The sequence below is a fragment of the Rhinatrema bivittatum genome, chromosome 12, assembly GCF_901001135.1.
Source record: "Rhinatrema bivittatum chromosome 12, aRhiBiv1.1, whole genome shotgun sequence".
Taxonomy (NCBI): Eukaryota; Metazoa; Chordata; class Amphibia; order Gymnophiona; family Rhinatrematidae; genus Rhinatrema; species Rhinatrema bivittatum.
In genome coordinates, this window is record NC_042626.1 from 67,823,758 (window position 1) to 67,849,407 (window position 25,650).

Sequence of the window (25,650 nt, forward strand, 5' to 3'; positions counted from 1 at the left end):
TGAAATAAAAAAAGAAACATTAATTGTAATAGAATTTGAAAGAGACGTACATTTTTTTTAGAACAATGAGCATAACCTGTGTACGTACATTTAAGATTGTTTTCTATCTTATGCTAAAAAAAGAAAGTTTGAGCATTTCTCTCCCATGAGACATGAGTGAGCAGTGACTTCTTGTGCTGCTTCCCCGCAGAAGGCGAGCTAACGCGAGGCACTACAGTCAGACTGGCAGCACAGGGGAGCCCCTCACCACTCATAACGTTGCTATAGGAACGCTTGGGGGGAGTGTAGGGGGGTGGTGACACACGAACTGCCCGTGCCTCGAGACACCGCCTATCGCCGCTCCCACAGGGTGAGGTGGGGGAGCGGGGGAAATACGAGAGGGGCGACAAATCGCGCTTCTTTGCAAGGACCCTCCACCTCTCTCCCTTCGCGCAAGCAGCCCTGGGGAAGCGGGGAGGGAAGAGAATACCGGCCTCGCGCTCGCTTGCGCCTGACAGTGTGTCCCTTGTTTTTTTCCCAGTACGCGCGCGCGACAGGGAGAGCGAGAGCGCGAGGCCGGCGGACCGGCGGTGGAAGGGGGGAGGGGTGGGAGACGCGAGCCGCCTCGTTGAGACGCCTGCGCGCCGGCTCCGGAGGTGAGGGGACGGGACGGACCCGGGCGGGGGCGGTGCCCGCCTCGGCTGCTACTCTCATTATTATTGTAAGCGTTGGTCGGGGTTGTGTGTTTTGAGTTGGCTGAGAGAGAGGGGGGGTTGGCGGAGTAATGCTGTGAGCGAGGAGAGTGTCGGGCTCCCCCCCCCCCCCCCGGCTTCTCTAGGGAAGAAGGGAAGGAAGACGGTGCTTGTAATCTCGGGCCACAGCAGAGGGAAGCATCTCGGGCAGGGGAGAAGAAGGTAAGAGCCAGTCCTGGACAGGGCTACGTACGTGCATGGTAGAACAACAAAGGCAAGCTGTCTGCCAGAAGGTGAAATAAAGGCTTTAGTGCAATTATCGAAAAAATCATTGTTATTGCTTTGGCTGGTGACTGCATAGAATGGAGCATTTGCTAGGAAAGGGGAAAACATTTTAAAATAGGAATGAAGATAGATATAAAGAGCGGGTTTTTGCATTGCTTGTGTAGAGAAGATCGATTTTTTTTTTAATCTCCTCTGTTTACGGGGTGAAGGAATGGAATCGGGCACGAGCCTTGGAAGTGGTATTTTGTGCTAGTTTTCTTTCCAGCTTGGCAGCTATAAAGCAGGTTAAATGGGGAAAAAATATGACCAGAGGAAAAGGGGGAGACCTTCGGGAATAAATGCAACATTCTTTTTTTCAATTGAAAGGAATTGGGTCATATAAGTTGAGAAGAAATGTCACCAAGCTGTGCCACTCAGCTTAGCTATACTTGAGTAAGAGGAAGGAAGATATGGGATTGTCTGTGCCGGTGAAAAAGAAAGATCAGGAAGCCAAAATGTTGCAAAACGAGTGCTGTTAATGCTGAGAAATGGGCTTATTGCTGCTAGATATCTTTTTTTTCTTTGTGTTAGAGGAATGAAAAAGGGGGAGGGGAATGAGAATATTATATATCTAGGAACCTGTGTCTGTGAATGACAGTGGATTCATGGTCATGGTGGCTTTACTTGCCAGCGTCTTCCCGGTAGAGAATATAAATGGTGCATTTGCTCTCTTACTACAAATTTTGTAAAAAAAACAAAACACCCCCCCCCCCCAAAAAAAAATAAAAAATTAAAATATCCTGCTGTTCAACATAAGGTAACTGACGATGTAAACACAGTATGGTCTAAACTTCTTTCTTTTTTTGGGTTTGTGGAATGTTGCCAGCTTCAGCTGTATGGATACTTGTATGTGTGTGTGTGTGTGTGTATATATATATAATAATGTTATAATAGTTGCGGCCATTTTATTACATATGTGCCATGGTATCAAATAGGTTGAAAGCACCTACACGTGTGCCCTATTTGATATGTGCGCGCAAATCCTGATTCCGCCACGTAAGTGGGGAGATTTTAAGGATGGGATGGGGTTAACATGGATTTGTTCTGGGCTGCAGGAGGGGGATAGGTTGAGAGTAAACAAGAAGGTGAAAATGTTAAATATTTCTTTTTTTCCTTTGGTATTCATAAGACACACTGCACTCTGAAGGTTTGTGTATTTGATTACTTATTTATTTATTTTATTTGTAAGCTTTTATATACCGAAGTTTAGCGAAAGGCCCTCACTCCGGTTTACAGGTATTACAACATATTATAGGCGTAACACAATTGGTATAACATCAGATACAGCTAGATTATAATATCAGATACAAATAGGTTATATATAACCACTTATATAGCAACAGATTAGGTATAGCATCAGTTGGTAATGCCATTGCCAGTTTCACCAGTTTGTTCCCAGTTCGCCCAGGCTAGGGATAGGTCTTCCAAGCCCCCCTAGTTTTTTTTTTTGCCTTTTTTTTTTTTGTCTTCTGTTAACCACAACCCGTAATAGTCTGACTAGCCAAGATGTTTTTCTTTTATGCCCTACACGCTATCCATAGCAGAAGTTAAATTACGAGGTAGTGGACACCGGTGTGCACCTGTGCACTTTATGTATATTCGCACACATGTATTGGTCTTCTCTACATGCCTGTGCTCCACTGCTTTTTAGATACTTTTCACATGTGTGCATAGCAGGAGATACACACATACTCGGGCAGCTTTTAAAACCATTTTGCGTGTATCTCCTGGTTTTGGTATGCGACGTGCTGTTATGTCGCACACCATGATAATTTCTTGTATTATGGAATGGCTTATTGCGGGTTACGATTTTTATCTATGTGATGTGAAATCCTGAAAATTTGCAGAACTATGCCCCTTTTTTATTGCAGCTACTAACACACCAGATTCCCGCAATAAATATAGCAATTTGATGAATCTAGGCCTAAATGCCATATTTTTGCTTCTTAGCCTAGCTTCCTAGAGGGCAACTACCCTTTTAGTAACATAGTACATGAGGGCAAGTGACCAAAATGGCCTGTCCAGTCTGCCCAGTAACATGCCATTTGTCAAAGGGTTGTAACAACTGCTCTGTGCAGGTTACCCTGTGTCTTCTGTTTTGGGCTAAACTGCTGCTTCTTGCAGGTTATCTTAGTGCTTCATTAACATCCTCTTGAATGATTGGTTCAAAAAGATACAGTGATCAACTTCATATTTATGCCACAAGTTGTAGAGTGCTTAGTAATACCCAACTTGTACTTTTCATGTGCTCTCAACACACCCAACACTTAGTCCCTTGTTTCTTTTTCTTTTCTATAGGCTGTATAGTATAAGGAAACAGTCTAGTTCAGATGAAATTTCAGAGGTCAGGGTATGTTATGATATCACTGGGCATTTTTAAAGCTGCTCTGCTATTGGTTAGTGCCTGTGGTCACCAGCGGACTTAATTCCTTGCCTAATTTCCTATAGCAAAAAATCATATATAGTATTTAACAATGTACTTTACATAGAAAGTCAGATAAGGAATGTTGTCATAACCATATGCGAATTTCTGTACCAAAGAAGGAAACTAGGCCTCATTAAATCCTCACACATCTCCTTTTTATAGAGGGACAATAAGAGAGATGACAGCCTCCAAGATATGTTTTTTCATAGAACATAATAAATTCATCAAATTTATTTATTTATTAGTTTTTATATACCGGTGTTCAATATATAATATCACATTGGTTTACATTGTAACTGTGTTCAAGAAGAAGGGACTTCTTGTTTTACATTATAACTTCTTCTAGTTTTACATTATAACATTCAATAGATCTTATTTAACATTGTAACTAGTTCCTGTTAACATTGTAATAAACTAGTTCTTGTTAAACATTGTAATAAATTCTTATTTAACAATGTGATTAATTCTTATTTAACATTGTGTTTTTAAACTTTGTTAATTCTTGTTAGGAGGTAAAAGGTTAAACCTAAGATAGTGTCGCCATTATGTCCTTAGTGGCATCTTGTAGATGTGGCTTTGACAGCAATTCTTGCAGATGACATGAATTGGATCATTTATGACAATGCTGCTTATTATTTAAAGATTCATTAAAATATACAGTTTGACCAGGAGTGCCTAAATGTTTGCATACAACTGTATATGGAAGGAGATGCACAGTGAAGAATTAAACTTTGTTTCTTTACTTGATTTCCTCGATGGGGATTTTCCTCTCCAGTAACTGCTGAACCATGCCTTTTTGTTCTGAAGGAAGCAGAACCAGCAAAGCTTCCCCACCTTCTTTATACCTGGCTGTTCTCCCCACCCGATGGATGTAAAAGTACCGGCATCCTCTGGACAATCCAGCTGAAGAACCCAGTTCACTGCAGGGAAATCGAGCCCCCTCGCCACAATGTCAGTGGCAAAAAGGACAGCGGCTTTCTTACGAACGAAGTCGTCGTAAACCTCAGTTCTTTTCATCTGCTGCTGTTTGCCATGGAGAGCCAAGACAGGAATGCCGGGACGCAGCCTGCAGAAAACCCGGAACAAATATTGAACCTCTTTACAGCTTGCAAAAAATACGATGCTCTTTTTCTTCAGATGGCTTCTCAGGAAGGAGTACATACAGCATGTTTACTTTCTGCTGCAGGTCACAGATATATTTGATTTATATTCCTCTTTTTTGGCACCTCAAAGCGGATTACATTCAGGTACTGCATGCAGGTATTTCACTGTCCCCCAGAAGGCTCACAGTCCAAGGGCCTCATTTACTAAGCATTTTTCCCATAGAGACAGAATGGAAGAAAAAGCCTTAGTAAATCAGGCCTGAAGTTTGTACCTGATGTTGATCTCCCTTGGAAAGAACCATTCTAATCCTCTTTAGAATTTCATCTTTCATCAAATTCCCCAGTGCAAGTGCATAGCTGTTTTAGTGCCCTATAAATGGAATAACTGGGTAGACTGGATGGACCAGTTCATCTTTTTTCTGCCTTTATCTGTTATGTTACTAAAAGAGGTGCCTTTTGCACTGCTCCTGCTATAAGAACTAGTTTGTATTTTTATAGATTATGTACTAAAAGCACTTATAAATCATTTTAAGAAGAATATTGGTTCTAGAATAAGGATTTTTCAACTCCAGTCCTTGAGGGAAAGAACCAGATGTGGTTTTCAGTGTAACCAGGCTTTACAACCTAGCTTTGATCTTCTACTATAGTCCACCCTACTGCCATTAAGATGGTAGGCACGTGGGTGGCCGCCATGGAAGCCGCAGCATCTCAGTGGTAAAAATTTGCTTTGAATTTGGTTGAGCACCCTGATTGGTGGTGCCCAGTAGTGGAGTGGGGGGGAAGCAGGGTAATTTTTGAGTGTGTTTTGAGGGCAGCTGTGTTGCTCACGTGCTTGAAGCATCCTGGGGCAGCAGTTTTTCTCCCATCCTCCCTCCCTGTTTTTTATTGGTTGTTAATGTCTTGATTATGATTGTCACAGCGGGGGTGGTAAATCAGAGTCTGTTTGGTGGATTGTACAAATGCAAAGTTATGACCAGGGTGGTTAACATGGGGGAGCGTTGTAGCGGGGGGTGTGGGGGGTGTTGGCTGCTACATGGGCAGCTGACTCTGTGTGGTCGCTATTCGAGTTGTGGGTCCTTTCCTGGTGGGATGAAGATCGGTACGCGGCGGTATGCCGTTGGGGAAAGTTGACTGGGCTGGGGAGGAGGTTTTGCAACATGCCACCGGGAGTGTGTGGCAAGTTGCAGGATGGGGGCATTTGGGTAAGGAGGGTGGGGAGGGGTAAGGGTGTTTAAGTTGTTTGGCTCGGGTTATGTGTTAATGCTAATAAACTGTGGGGGTGGGAGAGAGAGGAAACCACGGGAGTCCTGCCTTACCTATGTTAGTCTGCAAATACATCTGAATATTCATTGTGGGTCATTGCTGAGAACCTCTATTCTAGAGAAACTTATCTAAAAGTAAAAAAATTCTTCTTGCTAAATCATCATGACCTACCGTAAATTAAAGCACTCATTTAAATAATAGCAGGATATTTCCTTAAGAAATATGTCCTTAAGGGATTTTCATTAGACTAATATTTGTGCCCTTAATACAGTGCCCTGAATATTTAACAGGTTATGCTGCTCTTTGTGCACTCACTGTGCTTTTAAAACAAGTGTTTCTTCTTTGTTGGCAATGAAGGCAGAGCAGCCTCATCTCTCATTCTGATGCATAATTATTGGCTTTAGCTGGAGTCACATTTGAGACTTCAGACATGCCTTGCTGGTATTTTGAGTATTGCTCACATTGGGACAGATGAGCTATCTTCTGTCGTGTGCCTGTGAGAAAGATGTTTGCTACATCTGACACATTGTGTGGCATATAATTTGAGGGTTCCTATTCAGAAGAAATAAATATTTTTTCTGATGTGGAGATTAAAGGTGTAAAAGAAAACAACCATATAATATTGGCAATAAAGTTATTTTTAAGTATAACCCAGTACTGCAGGGTGCAATAAACCTAAATGCTGTCAGTTGTAAAAAGCATCAAACTGCCTAGGTGTGCCAAACAGAGCAAGAATGGCAATGAAGCTGATTCTGAAGTAGTGAACTGAAAAGAAACATTAGGTCAATTATAGTTTTTTTTTTTTAAATTTGCAGCCACATAGAGGAGTGCATATAAAGAAAATCACTTTTTTTACAACAAAGGAACTTAATGTCAGACAGCACCGTATAGGGCAATAACGGCTTATTGTTGTCTCACAGGCATAGGGAGATTGTTTCAAGACAAGACAAACCTTCCACTTAGGAGCACTGAATTGTCTATTAATGCCCTGGTGATAGGTGATGGTTTACTATTTTGACCCAGCAATTTCCTCCTGCTTATTTGGGTTTCCAGCTCAATTGGAACCAGGTCTCGGATCTGCTGCCATGAGCCTTCATTTGCTACTACCCCTGGATTTCACCCCCCCCCCCCTATTTTATCTCCTCCCATCTTGCCTAGCCCAGTCGCAGTGACAATTCTTCATCAGGGCTCCTTCAGGAACGCTGCAATCATGGACCCTAATCCAACCACTGGTGTCACCGTTGCATGATAACTGGGTCCTGCCAGGGACTGTGAGTGCTGTTTCTGCAGCATCCCCAGACACTGCTGGACTGGTGAGCAAAACCTCACTCGGGAATCGAGGCCAGGTCCTCTGCATGAGCCATGAGGCTAGCCCCAGTTGGTTATTTCTTAAGGAAGTCTGTCATATGGTCAGGTTACTGTGGTTGCTGTAGCTATAGTACAGGGTGGCCCATGGAAAAGTAGCCCGCCTCTAATACCAGTGCACTGGAGGCAGGCTACTTTTCCATAGGCCACCCTGTATAATAGTAATTGAAATACATTGAAACCACCTTTTGACCTTGATCCACTGAAGGTGAGCTTGGTGGAGAGGATGTGTACTTTTTTATGCTGGCTATATTTGTAAATAAGTGAATATGTTTTGTCTTATGAGACAGCAAATGTTGAAACTTCTTAGTTGTATCTTCAGTGTTTTACATAGAGCAGCAAGGTCAATAATGTTTGCAGTGTCACTTGTGTATTTATTTAAAACATTTATATTCAGCCTATATTGACTGTCATGCTAGGTGGATTACAAGCAAACATCAATAATACATAAAAAAAAAGGCGGGACATATGTTAAAATTCCTAGTGGTCGGGGATCATGTGATGTGGTGGGCTCCGTAGCACGTTTGCTGCAGAGCTTGGGATGCTGCTACCCTTTTATTTCAATTTATTGGCAGTTATACCCCACTAACTGGAACTAGAAGCAATGGAGGCGAAAGAGGAAATTCTCCGCTATCCGGTGTAAGTGAACCTTCTATCTAACTTGCTGCTATGTCACTCCAATTGGCTAAGAAAGAAAAGGACCTTGGTAAACCGGCTTCTCCTAAAATGGCTGCCGGAGCGAGCTCGACCTTGACGCTAACAGAAGACATGGGTGCAGCATTGGTATTAAAAGTTACAGAAGCTGTTGTTACTGCACTAGACGAAAGGCTTACTCATATCTCCACTCAACTAGAGGAGTTTAAAGCTACATTCTCTGAATTTGGTCCCCGTTTAGATCATGCTGAGGGGTGGATATCGATCGTGGAGGATGACGTGTTGCAGTTAGAGAAACGGGTCCATGTTTTGGAGAAAGAAATGGCGGAGAAATCTAAAAAATTGGCTTAGTTCAAGAATCATGCTCTGAAGAATTTGCGATTTGTGGGACTAATTGGGGACGAAACTACAAGAGACATTGGTACATTTTTGGAATCTTGGCTGCTGGATGCCTTAGGCCTTGATGATTTGAAGGGAAAAATGCCTTTTGAAAGGGTGCATCACATAAGGGCCTAAACTAGCAGAGAGGCCTGGACCAAGAGTCATAATAGCAAAACTTTCCCACTTTGTTTACAAAGGGATGATATTGCAAGCATTTCACCAGAAGGAGTTCCCATTCAAGGAGCAACAGGTGCTCATTTTACAGGATTATTCGACCAGGGTGATGTCAAAAAGGAAATCATTTTCTCCGATCTGCACGAATTTAGTGAAAATAACATATGTTTCACATTACAATATCCTGCCCATCTTCGGATATGGCACCAAGGCAAAAGAGACCATTTTCAGGCGGTGGAGGAGGCAAAACAATTCGTGTCTCAATTAATCTGAAGACTTCTTCATTTGAGATTTTCTTTTCCTCCCCCCCCAGATCTATGGGACTGTTGGTTTCAAGTTTAATTGTACAGTTTCTGGTTCCCGTTTCTTCTAGTTAAAGCACATGGCGTTCGGTGAGCATACTTCTCTGGAGATGAAATGACGAGGCATATATTATGATTAATGTGAGAGGCGTCATGGAACTTTTGGAGCACAAAGGGACTGCAGTTCTAAGCCCCATAAAATTTTCTTTTTTTTATGCCGGAGTCCGCGGTGGGACCAGCTATAACTATAGACATATCCATAAATTTGGTACTGTAGCTGACACATTGCTACCAGAAACACTGAGAAATGATATTGAAGAGGAATATTGATATTGCTGGAGTGAAGCGATGGACAAAGACTTAGGTTACCTCACGGACAGATTTAATTTAATTTTTCTTTTTTTTTTTTTTTTGGGACTTGTGAAGGATTGGATGCCTGTTTGTATGTATGGATGATTGATGTGGTATCCACAATAATTCATACTTATATGGTTATGGTCATATTGTTGTGAATTCAATAACTAATAAGTGATTGAATTATGGGATAGATGATTGGGTAAGATTTCCATGACGGTTATTTGCTTGCTCAATCTGGAATGATGATGTTTGGGGAGAGCAAGAATTGTTGCCTATGAAACTGCATTGGGGGATAATGATTGTTTGCATTGGAAGTGCAGAGTGGGGGCGGCATCCCGGCGCAAGTTGACCTCTTGCCTAAGCATAGGCGATGCTTTGGAGGAGGTGGGGGTTGTTGAAAGGGTATTAGGTGTTTGGGAATAAAAAAAAAAATCTTTCCTAGTTTTCTCATTCTTAAAGACTCATGCATTGCTTTCTGGTGTGGAGTGGGAAGGATGATATACATGTGTTCTGAAAATTATTGTCCAAGGTCGGGAGGTAATATAATTTTTGTACTTATACAGTGAGTAGTTTACATAACTCTATTTCGTGGAATGTGGCCATTATGGGGACTCCAGTCAAGAGGGAGAAAGAACTACCGCATTTGGGCAGGCTGAAATGCCACATTGCCTTTTTACAAGAAACCCATATGATAACTAAAGAGCATGAGAAACTGCGTCGGAAATGGGTATCACAAGTTTTTGCAGCACAAGGGGCATCTAAAAAATGTGGTGTAGCGATATTGATTAATCGTAGTGTGGCGTTCCAGATGTGTATAGATCCCGTGGGGCGATACATGGTGGTGAGTGGAGTTCTGTTTGGGAAACAGATCCGATTAGCGTCAGTGTATGCACCAAATCGCTATGATCAGTTTTTTTTTTTTTTTTTTTTTTTACTAAGTTGGTTACAATCTTGGATTCACTAGGGACGCCGCCCCTGATTTTAGGAGGGACTTTAACTACATAGTACATGGGACTCTAGATAAACAATCCCATTCTCCAGTATCTGTTATGGAATCACACACAGGTATTCCTTTCTTATGTATACATTTTATTCTGGTAGATTCACGGAGAATATTGCATCCCGGTGAGGTGGGGTTCACGCACATGGTTAGGGCCCATGATACGAGAACCAGGATTGATTATGTGTTAATCTCAGACACTCTTTTCTAGTGTGAGATCATCCGAAATTAAGCCCATTATTATTTCAGATCATGGACCTGTTAATAGTTCTTTAGCAGTAGTTCCTTTTAATACAGAACAGGTGGAGTGTAGGATGGTTTGCACAGGACAAGTCATTTGAGGAATTCCTAGCTGCTAAATGGGATTTATATGAACAATCTAATTCATTGCATATAGAAAATCCTATTTTATTTTGGGAAACTGCCAAAGTAGTGCTCAGAGGGGATATTATTAGTTATACGGTCTACCGAAGAAGGGAACTGGACAAAGATATCCTATCTCTATCTCGTAGACTGAAATCCCTCCAGCATAGATTAGAAAGGATTAGGTTGCAACAAATAAGAAAGGAATATTGGGCCACTTCCAAACTTTTAAATGATAAGTTACATCATAGAGCCACTTCCACTCTTGCTCATCTTCACCATAACCTTTTTTTATATGGTAACAAACCAGGAAGGTTGTTAGTGAACTTAGTGAGGGCTAAACATTTTTCTGCATATGTTGCTCATCTTAATGACTCACAAGGAAAATCTATTTCTTCTTCCCAAGGAATTATTCGGGCATTTGGGGATTTCTACAAACAATTGTATTCGGTGGAGGCCTGTAATACAAAGGCTATGGACTCACTTTTAAAAGATATATAATTAACCCAATTATCTCCATCAGCATTAGAGGTTTTTAATAAACCTATTCAAATTCAAGAAATTCAGCAAGTGATAGCAGAACTTCTTCCCTTAAAGTCACCAGGTCTGGATGGACTGTCGGCGTGGTTTTATAAGATTCTTAAAAAAAATATCAGGGGCCCTTAAAGGGTTATTTATTTGAAGATATGGTGCAAAAGAAGTGTATGCCTGAATCACTGAGAAGTGCTACTATAATAGTTATACCAAAACCAGGAAAGGACCCCACACTAGTAGTGTCTTATCACCCAATCTCTCTCTTAAACTTAGATATTAAACTATATGCTAAACTGATTTTACCTACTTTAATTAACCATGGGCAAGTAGGTTTTGTACATGGGAGAAGGGCAGTTCTTAATGTCCACAGGGTTTTGGGTCTCTTAGAAAATTGGAAAATGATAGGAGTCCCTGACCCGGTGTTAATATGTTTCGATGGGGAAAGGGCCTTCGATAGGGTGTTGTGGGCCTTTCTGCAACAAGTTCTTCCTTTATATGGTTTTCAAGGTTTCCTTTTAGAAGCGGTATAAATTTAATATTCTAACCCTACAGCGAGTGTGCGGGTAAATGATTCCTTTTCCCAGTCGTTTCAACTGACGTGAGGAACTAGACAAGGCTGCCCGCTGTCCCCCTTATTATTTATACTGACATTAGGCCTTTAGTTCTGAAACTCCTAGCTATGCTAGGGGGTGAAAATATCTTTGTCCAAATTTCCTATTACAAAGGTAGTTTTATTTGCGGAATATATCCTATTGTTTTTACCAAGAGCACGGGAACTGTTGCCCCAAACTTTGGAAATATTTACTATTTTTGGTAGTTTCTCTGGATTATGATTTAATTTGGATAAATCAGAGGTATTAAATGTGTCTGGTACTTTGCAATCTACATGGCAAGATTTTCCGCTACAATGGGCATCGGGAATTATAAAATATCTGTGTATATGCATTTCATCGTGAACAGAGTAAATGGTATGAGCTGAATATTGCTCTGCTTAGCACTGGGTTTCGGAAATCATGTGAGACCTGGATGCATTTCCCTATTTCTATAATGGGATGTATTGCTCTTATAAAAATTACGTTATTACCCAAATTATTGTTTATATTACAAATGATCCCCATTATGCGTCTGTGTAAAGATGTGGTGTTGATCTCCTGAATGGTTAAATTTTGTTTGGAGGGGGGAAAAACCACACACGTCGCAAAGTAAAATTATGATTCCAAAGGAAGAAGGTGGGGGAGGCTTCCCTAATATCTGGTATTATAGCCTGCAATTTGCGTAATCTGGGAGATTGGATAGGATGTAAGGGATTGTATTTGGATCTAGAGTTATGACATGCATTGGTCGCCTCACTCTCCCTAACATATATCTTACATGCTCCAAAGAAGGCTTTGCCAGAAAGGGCGGCTTCTTTTCTGTGGGTGAAGGCAGTGAGAAATTCATGGAAACTTGTCAGGGATTTCCTTAAATTTGCCTTAGGAGCGGTCATTTCTTATGCCTTTTAGGGGTAATCCTGAATTTCCTGTTGGAGAGGAGGATGGGTTTTATAAAACTTTGGACAAAGAGCATAGAGCGTTGGTAATGCCATTTATTGACCTACATGAAAAAAAGATACACACCTTTTCTTATTGCGTTAAAGAGTTGGGTTTCAAGTCCTGTCCTTTTTTTCAGTACTTACGGATTAGGAACTATATTACCTCATCTTACTGTTTTAACTTTGGACGCATATACGACAGGTGCATTTCATTGTTTTTATTTATGATGTGCTCATAAACATTCACTATCAAGCTTATATAAATTTATTCATTAGCAGAGACCTGGAATGCAGAGTTACTTATCGATGTTGAGGCAGATGATATGTTTCTTTGTGTTTTCTCTTTGCGTCGATTCTCTGAGGGGAGTGGTGTTCAGGGAACTCCAATTTCGAATATTAAATGGATTAATCTACTCCGGATCAAGGTTTCAAAGCTGGAATTGCTTCTCATAATAGATGTCTTAAATGTAATCACCAGGCAGCGATATTAAGTCATGGATTTTGAGAATGCCCCCCTATTCAAGAATTTTGGGCTCATATTTTTTGCATGGTGGGGAACCTGGACTCCTCATACAGCACAAATGTGCTTGCTGGGAATACCTCCAAGAGACAGAGGAACTGGGGAAAACTGGCATTGCCTTCTTATATAAATGTTGCTTAGTGGGGCAATGCATTTTGCTTTATTGACTGGAACCGACTCCACCTACAAAAGCTACTTGGTATAAGAAGTTTGTTAACATTACTCTGCTTAGAAGTTAAGTAAATTAAAAGTAAATCTGAATCCTTGCCACCAAATTTAAAAGGTATTGTTACCATAGACCTACCACCTTTTGGCCAAATAAGGAATGAATAAGAAATAAATATGAAGCAATGTGAATAAGTATAGTGTATAAGTAATGGGAAAGTATCATGAGGTGAATTGGAAGAAAAGATGTCTTACCTATTGAACCTGATCAACTATCTGAGCTCATTTCTGTGTTAAAAGCATAAGAGGGGGGAGGGGAGAGGAGGGGAAGTGGGGATCTGAGAGTTTGAAAACATTTGTATTCATATTTTATACTTATTTGACTGCTATGTTACTGGAAGTATGAATATTCAGTATATTGCTTTTTTTCTTGTGTTAAAAATTTAATAACTGTGTTATGACAAAACAAAAATTCCCAGTGGTCATCACATACTGAAATGCTTCTTTAAATAAGATAGTTGGTACTATATTTGATTTTGAAGAAGAGTGGTTTGTGACATTTATTAACTTTTCCAGTTTTGAACAAGGAAGAGGGTTGTGTGTTTTCAGCCCTGAAATAATTGCTTTACTTGGGATTTGTGAGATGCATGTAATGTGTGAATTCTTCTTGACTGTGATGTAAATGCAATTGTTGCTAAATTCTCAGTATTTTTGTATTCTTAATCTGTGGTGCATTGTATTAGCTAATGCAGGGGAATAAGCAGTCAGATTTGGTTCCATGTACCTGCAAATCACTGATGCAATAAAATAGCCAAGGCATGACTTGTTAGCATCTGTTGGAATAAATACTGCCATGCTCTTTTACATATTGACTTTTTATGGAAAAACGCTTGTACAGCTTACATTTATAAGGAATCTGTGGCCTGATACACTTATTATAAATGTATGCCAATTTACTTATATTTTATTAAAAGGTAATCAACCTTCCATGTTCGCTTCATCCCAATGGTGGTTGTTTATAGTTTTAATTTTTTTTTAATTGCTGAAAGGAAAAAATGGTGTCAGATTGTTCAGCTAACAAAGTGATCAGATTTGTTGGGCAGCCTGTCTGCTTTGTATCTGAGCGAAAAAATAATGGAAAGCTCTGATAAGTTAGACATTCTGTTTGTAGAGGAGACTGTTGGTGTTCTGATCTAAAGACTAGTTTCACCTTGAATCATTGCATTTATATATTATAAGTAGCTTCTGAAATTTCAGAAGATTAATAGTAATAAACTTAATGAAAATCTGTAATTAATGTTTTAGTAAGGAAAAGGGTGAAATGATATACAGGCTAGATGGGCCTTTAGGGTCATTCTCTCTTTGCACTCCAGTTTCACAGTCTGCTTTTCCATTTGGGGATCTTAAGATTTAAACTTGCAGCCTTCTGGCTCTAAACAAGGGATTTTACTACTGAGCTAAAGGAGCAGCTCCTATAGCTGTGCTAATAGGAGGACCCTATCTACTTTAGCTTGGTTGCTCAGAGGAACAAATTTGGTCAGCTGCTGCACCTAGGCACTGATTCAGTGCTGGTGCCCCCCCCCCCCCCCCCAATCTGGCTTAGTGTCCATGTTCACTGCACTTTTAGGATGGCTGCTGGACCCAAGAACCAGGAGGAGATGGCAGTGCCAACTAGACAGGCATCTTCCAGTAGCTGGAGCAGGATTACATGGCGGTAGGGGGCAGTAAATTTGTTGCACTCAGGATTCACTATTGACACCATGTGTGAATGTTCTGCACTTACTGTGCATTCTGCAGTGCCACAATCTTTGTTTTTGTTTTTTTTCTAATGGGGATTTCAAGATTTGAACATGCAACCTTTTGGCTCCCAGCTAGGAATTCTACCACTGAACTAAAAGATCACTATTTCAGCCTGGTTGCTTATATTTATCCGCTTGTTAGATTCTGTGATCATATAATTATATGATGGTTCCCAAGGTAGCGGGTTCAATACAAATATTGCCTATTTTTTCTCAGCTAAAATGAAAGGCATCTTAACAAAATGGCAAGAGTAATTATTGTATAGTACTAGCTGTTAAGAGCACTGTCGGTATTAGAAAATGGAATTAGAAAAAAAAAGAGAAAGTAATTTTAATGGCAATTTGTTGTATTTACTTTTAAAACCACTCATTTAATGGCAAGATATTCAATAGGATTCTATTGTCAGCTGAATGACAACAAGCTGAGTATGGCAGCTGACTGGCTGGTACTAACATTAATTTTTCTAATTGCTATATTAGTGTTTTAATTCCTATATTAGTTAATTAATTAAATTCCTATATTAGTTAATTAAATAACCATGAACTACAAATCTTATGTTGCCTGCCATAACCTTCCTAATACCCTCACTCATGCCTTTGTGGTAGAAAGTACCCTCTTAACTCTTTGTGGTAGAAAGTACCATGGATTTGAGCTAAGAATTCTTGTTACAGTTCTATTCTTCTTATAAGAACAGTTGCCAAAATCCTCTCATCCTTTGCATTATGCTAAAGAAAGTCAATGTAATATGAGAGAGTAGTTATATGTAATTCAAATATTGTTTGCTGAAAGCAACACACAGAGTATTGGTGGCATAGAAGACACAATCTAAACTAGCAGATTTTTGTTTTCAATAGGACTTCTGAATTAGACATTGATAGATGTTTGTGTCACTCAAACAGGTTACACCATGAACGCATTGCCGAAATACAGGACCTGTCCATCTTCACTCTTGGACTTTGCTTCACTTTGCAACCTCACTTAACAGTGATTCAAATGCTGACCTTCCAAGGATAAAGTCAATAACAAGGGAGGTTTACTCATGTGTATATAAAACGCATACCAGCCTTAAGGCATCCATAACATTGCTGTGAGAATGTTTTTTTTTTTTTCTTTCCCCATGAGTTATGCAACTATCTCCAGACAATCTGCTGAGTATTCTGATAAAATAATTATTCATCAGCTGTATAGTTCATAATATTTAGGTATAGACACAGGTATGTGAAGCTATTTGGTATATCTCTGTTTTCCTTTATTTCTTTTTCCATCCATCTCATTCCTTGACTTTTGAAGGCAGCAGGCAAAAACAAAATTGTTTTGCTGATGTCAGTGTTAATGCATGCTGGTTTCAGCAACTAGCATAAGAATCAAGCAGACTTTGTGCTTGCTGTCGGGAAAAGCCAGCAGTTACAATTCTGTACTAGAATCTGAAGTTGGTTTTGGTTGCTTAACTACATTGATATATGTAGCAGATAAAAGGTGCAAGTTGATATTTAATGATGGTCAAAGGGCAGTAAACAGAAAACAGATCCAGTGTCCTGTAATAACTACTTGGTGAATGCTGAATGTTTTTTGAAAATTGTTCTTTTTCTCAAATTTATTAGTATGGTTTTGAAGAAGTATTTAAAAAAAATAAAGCAATTCGTTAACTGGTGCAGTAATCTTTCTAGTTAGAAAATAAATAGCTGTTACTTTTGTTGGGAGTTGCTTAGACTGAGGGTGTAAACCATTTTAAATAGAAAATTGATGCTCCAAAAAATCCATGAAACAAAGGATTTAAATTTATTGTAATTTGGTCAAATAAATTCAGAAAAGAAGTATCTAAATATTTCAGCAAATGGGGGAAAAAAGAATCAAATATCTGTAGTGTGCAACCTGGAATATAGCATTAGAATCCAACAGGCCCATGCAATATCAGTGTGTGTTAAACGGGCACTCATGATTGAGCGTCCGCTCCTTTAATGTGCGCCAATCCACTTCTCTCGGGCACCTAATTCTTTTTATATTTAAATTTTTTTATTAATGTTAGCATAATAATAACAAAACATGCAGTAGCCATTGGATAACATCAATTTGCTGTCGTCAACATATGTCAAATTCGAGCCACAACACTTATAAAGGGAAGTACTAACATCAATCGTTTTCCAAATGTTTTCCAATTAAATTCTAACATGATGTGAGAGAATTAAAGACAATGACAACATAAATAGCACCACTTGTATGTAAACCAAAATGATGTAAAGGAATAAAGCCCATTTAAATCAAGTTCTGTACCACTCTTGGCATCACTCGTACTGATACAGCATTATCTTATAGTTTGCACCTTCTCAAAAACGGTTCCCATATCTGAATGTGCTAAGCAACAATATCTTTCTGCACAGCGGTAAAATATGACCAATAGTGAACCTGACACAAGCGACGAAATTGTCTCCTTTGTGGGGAGGCGGTCACATTTCCAACAGGCTGCCAATTCTTGACATGTCCCACATAATATATGGTTGATTAAAGATGTCAGATCTCTGGGCCACTCTTCTGAGTATTTAGATAGAAGGAATATCTCCGATACAAAGGGGAGGCTCAGATTTGTCAACTCTGAAATCACTGTTATCCATCTCCAGAAAGTAATAATCTTTGGATAAGACCACCATACATGATAAAATGTTCCCTCCTGATTACACTTTCGCCAACATTGATTTAATTGATCAGGGAAGATCTTATGCAGTCTGGCTGGTGACCATTGATACAAAAGTTTATAATTGGTCTCTACTACACTGGCTGAAATAGAACTCTTCGCTATAGCTTTATAGCACCCTAGCCATTGAGTCTCTGAAGATTTATACACCCAATCTGTCTCCCAACCTATCTGATGTTTAAAGCGAGGAAATCAGACCTTTGGAAGATTTTTGGTGAAAGCACATATCTTCAAAAGGAGTTCTTTCACGAGATATATGCTTCCACAATGGTGGGCTAGTCAAACAGTATTTCAATTGTAGATACCTATAATGTTCACCAGAATGCAAATCGAAATGCAGTTGTACATCATCAAATTATATCATTGAGTCATTCCCAATCGGGCGCCTGATTTAATATTTAAATCGGGTGCCAGAGTAAAAAGGAGGCACTAGGGGAAACTGTGCGCCTCCTCGGCAGCAGGCGCCCAGAAGAGGTGGCGGTCAGGTGAGGAAAATGGACGCTCAATTTTATGAGCATCCATTTTCCTAACCTGAGTGCTGGCACACTTCCTTTTTTATTTTTTTTAAATTCGCCTATTTAGTTTACTCTGATTTAATATTGCAATGTTATTAAGTTAGAACCGAAAAAAGGAACAGCAGTATTTTTTGTTTTTCTGTAATTTTTTTGGGCTCTATCTGCTTCGGGCAGGCATTAATTTTTGCAGGTTAAAATGTGCGTGTTGGGCACACACTTTTTTTTTTTTTTTTGAATCAGGGGGGAATAGACTCATCAATTTGAATTTACATGTGATGAGCGCTATTACCTTTTGGACACGCTAACCACCGTTTTGCATCAGGGTTATGGACGCGCATTCAATCGTGTGTTGTGCTGTGGTTAGTGCACAGTATTGCATTGGCCTGCAAGTGTTGAATGATGTCAGTTTTAGAAATTTATTGCGCTGTTGTGGATGGAGCTAGTTGCCTGTGGAGTGTTATTTTGCAATAGCTACCATGATGAACTCATCTACAGGACAGATCCATATCTCGTTCACTTGTCAAGAATTTTGAAAGTTTTTTATGGTGCAAACATGAATGCTTTGTTCACATTTTTTTTTCAATCATGTATTTGTTCTGTTTTGGAGAAAATTGAATAATCTTACACAATACAATACTAACCATTTAAAGCATAACTTGTCATAATACAACACATTTCCAATCACAATCCTTCCTACCCCCCCATCCCTCCTCCCTTTCCGAAGACTAAGCATACCATAGCATTCTTAATTTCCTCTTCTCTCCTGAAGAGTAAAGCAGCAACAGTAAGGGCACATGTTTCCTTTTGTACATCTCTTCTTTTTCCATATACAAACTTAAGTACTTAGCAATTCAATAATCTATTCTTTGCCGAGATTGAGAGTGACATCCAATATTCATTCCAAATACTCATAGCTTTCTATGTTTTTCCGAATTGCCTTTAGCTGTCATGTATTCGAATTGCAATAGTTTATGAAGGCAAAGTTTCCACTGAGATAATGTTGGTTTATCAGACTGATCCAGATTGCCAAAATAGCCATCAATCTATCATAAATGATTTCCTGAGAACAGTTTCTTACATTCAGGCATGTCCTCTAAAGAAACTTCAAAATGTCCCAACAAAGATGAGGATGCATTGGAATTTTACATTTTATCAGCTGGCTAAGAAGTCCTAGTACTTCTGACCAGAAGTTTGCAATCACTGAACGGTTCCAAAAACAATGAAAATATGTTCCTTTTTCTGTAGACCATTTGATACATTTGTCAGTATCACACAACTTAGATTAAAATAACCAAGAGCATGACATAAACATACAGTACACAACTTATAACTGGTTTCCCTTATACCCCCATTATGAGATTCCTTCAAAATTTTGCAGTATTGATTTGACCTCCTCTAGTGTAATATCAACCTGTGATTTCCACTTGTGTACAATAATATCTAATACAGAGTTGTTACCAATATTTTGAAGTGCCTGGTTTATAAAAGCACACAAATTAATCTTTTTTTTTTTCCGCAGATAAGCAGGCTGAATTAGCCATGCTGTCCGGGACGTCTTCTGGGACGGCCGAGGTGGAGCTTTCTTAGCTGACAGAGCTTTGCTCTGTGTGAGGCCGCGCAGCGCCATCTTCCTCCACACTGTGAGCCACACGTGGAGCTCTTAAACTCCTCTCATATTGTTTTGTTTTTTGACAGCAATCTTCAGGCTTCACCCGATTATGCCTCTCAGGCCACCGGTATTTAAATTTTGCCAGTGCGGCAAAATTGTCTGCAACAGATGGGCACAACTATTTGTGCCTAGGGCTGGAGCACTTTCGGTGTAACAACACAAAGGGTAGTAATCACAAAATCTTCTTCTTTAACACTATTTGTAAGTCACTTACAGAAAGAAGAACTTGTTGTTCTATAATTAATATTTTCAACATTTTATTTATGCAACCACATATATAACAACTATCCAGACAATTAAAATCTATCTAACTCACACACACCCATACATTCATCACTCATCTCACATAAAACCAAATGAGTACACATTTCAGACTTATTATAGTTCTTATAATTTCTATACCAATAATTTTTCTTAATTCATGAAAATATTAATAATTCATCCATGAAATAAATCCTTCTTGAATTGAGTTTATCCAATGATCATATTTAGGAAAATGAGTCCGTTTCAAAAAATTAAGTCCGACAAACATCTTTGTTTCACCCTATTATCGTAAGGGTATCCTCAGGGACTGACTCAAGATAGAATCATCTTCAAGTATTAGATAACTTCAACATAATTCAATTATTCATAAACCTTCTTCCACCACTCAAACTCCTCCAACCGATGTAAACAGGAGGAGGAAATGTAGATGTCTTTATTTATTATTTTGTTATACTGACTTTCATGACAAGAATCACATCAAACCGGTTTACAATTAACAGTGTGTGTAAGGAAGAGAGTAATACAGTAAACAATATTTAAACACAGTAAACAATAGCATGGACGTGAGAAAGTTACAATAAAACAGGGAGAATGAACTGGGATCTGGAAAGGGGGAGATAACTGAACAGTAGAATATTTACAGTGCAGCTAGATTAAATCATATAATATAGATTATATGATTTAATCTATATTATATGATTTAATTATCAAATTCTTCAAATGACAAATTGCTTCACCCTAATTCTATAACCAAAAATATAGAAAGTATTATATCGTGTTTAATTTTTTAAGAAATGCATTATTGCCTATACCAACGCGGCCACACAAATACCAAAGCTCACCGGGTATCCATAAATGCCTGCACCATATCAATTCCTCCAAAAAGTATTAATGCGAGAATACAAAATTACGGATAATTCACTGCTTTCATATATATTCAAGTATCCAAATATTAATCCATCATCTACAACTCATAAAGAAACAAACAGCAAGTAAGTATATTATTATGAACACTTTAAGTCCTACCAACGCTGTCTTCCAACCGATCGTACTCACGTACACCCGGAACTGACATTCTCCCAGGGATTCGAAAAACGTGATGACGTCTCTACAAATGCCATGTCTTTTTATATCGTACCCAATAAAGAATTTATTAAAGTGCTTAAGCGAACCTAATAGAAATACCTCCACTGGATGAAAGAACATATAAACGCCCATATTGACGTTAGTATAGAAGTAAATTACCAACATAGAAACATAGAAATGACGGCAGAAGAAGACCAAACGGCCCATCCAGTCTGCCCAGCAAGCTTCACACACTTTTTTCTCTCATACTTATCTGTTTCTCTTAGCTCTTTGGTTATATTTCCCTTCCACCCCCACCATTAATGTAGAAAGCAGTGATGGAGCTCATCCAAGTGAAATATCTAGCTTGATTAGTTAGGGGTAGTAGGGGTAGTAACCGCCGCAATAAGCAAGCTACACCCATGCTTATTTGTTTTACCCAGACTATGTTATACAGCCCTTATTGGTTGTTTTTCTTCTCCTCTGCCGTTGAAGCAGGGAGCTATGCTGGATATGCTTGAAGTATCAGTTTATTCTTCTCCCATGCTGTTGAAGCAGAGAGCCATGCTGGATATGCATCGAAAGTGAAGTATCAGGCACATTTGGTTTGGGGTAGTAACCGCCGTAACAAGCCAGCTACTCCCCGCTTTGTGAGTGTGAACCCTTTTTTCTTCTCCCCTGCCGTTGAAGCAGAGAACTATGCTGTATATGCATAGAAATTGAAGTAACAGGCTTATTTGGTTTGGGGTAGTAACCGCCATAACAAGCCAGCTACTCCCCTCTTTGTGAGTGCAAATCCTTTATTCCACATTTCCTCTTGCTGTTGAAGCTAGAACGATGTTGGAGTCACAGTAAGCATGTGTACGTTTATTGAATAAGGGTATTGTCTCCAGGCAGTAGCCATCATTCTGGCGAGTCACCCACTCTTCATTGGCGGCCTCTTGACTTTATGGATCCACAGTGTTTATCCCACGCCCCTTTGAAGTCCTTCACAGTTCTGGTCTTCACCACATCCTCCGGAAGGGCATTCCAGGCATCCACCACCCTCTCCGTGAAGAAATACTTCCTGACATTGGTTCTGAATCTTCCTCCCTGGAGCTTCAAATCGTGACCCCTGGTTCTGCTGATTTTTTTCCTACGGAAAAGGTTTGTCGTTGTCTTTGGATCATTAAAACCTTTCAAGTATCTGAAAGTCTGTATCATATCGCCTCTGCTCCTCCTTTCCTCCAGGGTGTACATATTTAGATTCTTCAATCTCTCCTCGTACGTCATCCGATGAAGATCCTCCACCTTCCTGGTCGCCCTTCTCTGTACCGCTTCCATCTTGTCTTTGTCTTTTTGTAGATACAGTCTCCAGAACTGAACACAGTACTCCAGGTGAGGCCTCACCAAGGACCTGTACAAGGGAATAATCACTTCCCTTTTCTTACTCGATATTCCTCTCTCTATGCAGCCCAGCATTCTTCTGGCTTTTGCTATAGCCTTGTCGCATTGTTTCGCAGACTTCATTTCATTAGACACTATCACCCCAAGGTCCCTCTCCTGCTCTGTGCACATCAGCCTTTCCCCCCCCATCGAATACAGTTCATTTGGATTTCCACTCCCCATATGCATGACTTTGCACTTCTTGGCATTGAATCTCAGCTGCCATATCTTCGACCACTCTTCCAGTTTCCTTAGATCCCGTCTCATTCTCTCCACTCCTTCCAGCGTGTCCACTCTGTTGCAGATCTTAGTGTCATCCGCGAAAAGACAAACCTTGCCTTCTATCCCGTCCGCAATGTCGCTCACAAAGATATTGAACAGGACCGGTCCCAACACCGATCCTTGCGGTACACCACTTAAAACCGCTCTCTCTTCAGAGAAGGTTCCATTTACCATCACACATTGTCTTCTGTCCGTCAACCAATTTGCAATCTAGGTCACCACCTCGGCACTCACTCCTAAGCTTCTCGTTTTATTCACCAGTCTCCTGTGCGGAACCGTGTCAAAAGCTTTGCTGAAATCCAAGTATATGATATCGAGCGCTCTTCCTTGATCCAATTCCTTGGTTACCCAGTCAAAAAAGTCAATCAGATTTGTCTGACAGGATCTTCCCCTGGTGAATCCATGTTGCCTCTGGTCCATCAATTCTCCGGACTGTAGATAGTTCACTATTCTCTCTTTCAGCAGTGACTCTATTACTTTTCCCACCACCGAAGTGAGGCTGACCGGTCTGTAGTTGCCAGCCTCCTCCCTGTTCCCACTCTTGTGAAGCGGGACCACCACCGCTCTTCTCCAATCACTCGGCACCACTCCCGTTTCTAGGGATCTATTGAACAGGTCACACAGCGGAGCTGCCAGAACATCTCTGAGCTCCCTCAATATCCTTGGATGAATCCCATCAGGCCCCATGGCTTTGTCCACTTTCAGGTTCTTAGCTCTTCCCACACATTTTCTACTGTAAAAGGATTTTCATCTATTCCACTTCCCTCCAGTTTTTTGTTGTGTAGAGATGGTCCTTCTCCAGGGTCTTCTTTAGTGAACACAGAGCTGAAGTATTCGTTTAATATTTCTGCCATTTCTTCGTCTCCCTCCACACATTGATCATTACCACCTTTCAATTTCACTATACCACTTTGGACCTTTCTCTTTTCGCTGATGTATCTGAAAAATGTTTTGTCACCATTTTTTATCTCCTTGGCAATCCTCTCTTTCGCTTGACTTTTTGCCAACTTGAATAATTTCTTTGTCTCCCTCAGTTGATACAAATATTCTTCTTTGTGTTCCTCCCTTTGGGATCTTTTATATGTCTTGAATGCTGTTCTTTTAGCTTTAATTTTGTCAGCCACCTCCTTTGAGAACCAGATAGGTTTCAATTTTCTTTTGCTTTTCTTTACATTTCTAACATATAGAGCAGTTGCCTTGGTGATTGCTCCTTTTAGATTGGTCCACTGCTGATCCACATCTCTCTCGTTCTCCCATCCTTTAAGTTCTTCCTCCAGGTACTTCCCCATTTCCTCAAAGTCTGTGTTTTTGAACTGTAAAACTCGGGTCTTTGTGGTTCTTTTCCCTATTCTTTTAGTGATATTAAACCATACCGTTTGATGATCACTGCTGCTGAGGTGGGTGCCCACCTGGACATCTGAGACATTATCTGCATTAGTGAGCACTAAGTCGAGTATAGCTCCTTCTCTGGTGGGTTCCAACACCATTTGTTTGAACAAAGATACTTGCATGGCATCCACTATCGCTCTGCTATTTTTAGTTTCTGCAGATGGGATTTTCCAGTCTACATCTGGCATATTAAAGTCACCCACGATCACCACTTCTCCCTTCTTACCTATCTTGTGGATGTCTTCAACCAGGTCTCTGTCCAGCTCTTCCTTTTGGTTTGGAGGCCTGTAAACCACTCCAATATAAATGGACGCTCCGTCATCTTTTTTTAGGTCGAGCCATAGAGCTTCTTCCTTACCCCAACTTCCTTGTAGCTCAGATGCTTGGATGTTGTTTCTGACATAAAGAGCCACACCTCCCCCTTTTCTATCCTCTCTGTCCTTCCTTAACAAGTTATAGCCTGGTATTGTTGTATCCCAATCAAGAGATTCCGTGAACCATGTCTCTGTGATAGCAACAATGTCCAATTCTGCCTCAGCCATTAGGGCCTGCAGATCTGGGATTTTATTTCCCAAACTATGAACATACTCCCTCCAGATAGAAATAAATCGTGGAAAGTCTCCATTCATATGAATGCACTCCATTCAACGGGACCATTGAGTCCATTAGGAGCAGAAGTAGACCAATTAAAGATAAAACGTTGTTCCACTTTATGCAATGCTGCGGAGAAATCGCCGCCATTCCAAAGGTACAGTTTCTTTATAACAAAGACTTAATATCCTCCCAAGAATGTTTAAACTCAATCCAATGGTCCACAAGTGGCACATGTTCTTTTAAGGCTTTTACTCGACTACAATGTTCAATAATGCGAGATTTGATAGATCTACTTGTCTGGCCAACATATAATAATTCACATGGGCATTTTATAACATATATGACTCCACTGCTGTTACAGGTAAACAACTCGGGTAGTGTATATACTCGATTAGTATTAGGAGGCTGGGACTCACCTCCCTCGCCAATGGGAAAGGGCAGCCTAGACCACCCATCCAGAAGTTCAGACAGGGCTCCATCTTCTTCTCTGCCTTCGGCCCCCGGTTCTTTGATGGGGTACCCCTTGGACCTCCAGAGGAGCATCTGGAACCTCCCCTCCCCGAAGATCTCTCGTACTCCACTTTTGTGGAGAAGGTGGGGGCCAAGCTGATCATTGAGACACAGAAAGTGCCGGACCCCGGGCAGAGGTCTTAGGAATTATAAAAATCTTGGAGACACCTGCTGAGCCCACTCGTCTACCATCGTTTGCGGTGTTGGATGCAGTGATGACTAAAACCTGGGAGTCCCCCCTTCTCGGGATTACAGACCTTAAGTTCCAAATGTGACAGTCGCCTTTCTATAGCATGCTGCAGTTATCCCACATGTC

The 25,650-nt window shown here is 40.2% G+C and overlaps 1 protein-coding gene across 3 annotated transcripts in view; it reads left to right on the plus strand.

Moving 5' to 3' along the window:
* Nucleotides 1-609: 609 nt before the first annotated feature.
* TANC2 (tetratricopeptide repeat, ankyrin repeat and coiled-coil containing 2) overlaps nt 610-25,650 on the plus strand; it is a 1,188,344-nt gene continuing 1,163,303 nt past the window's right edge. For all 3 annotated transcript variants that reach the window (XM_029572386.1, XM_029572387.1, XM_029572388.1), the window contains exon 1: nt 610-893. The gene's annotated coding sequence lies outside the window, so the exon portion shown is untranslated. The remainder of the gene's footprint in view (nt 894-25,650) is intronic.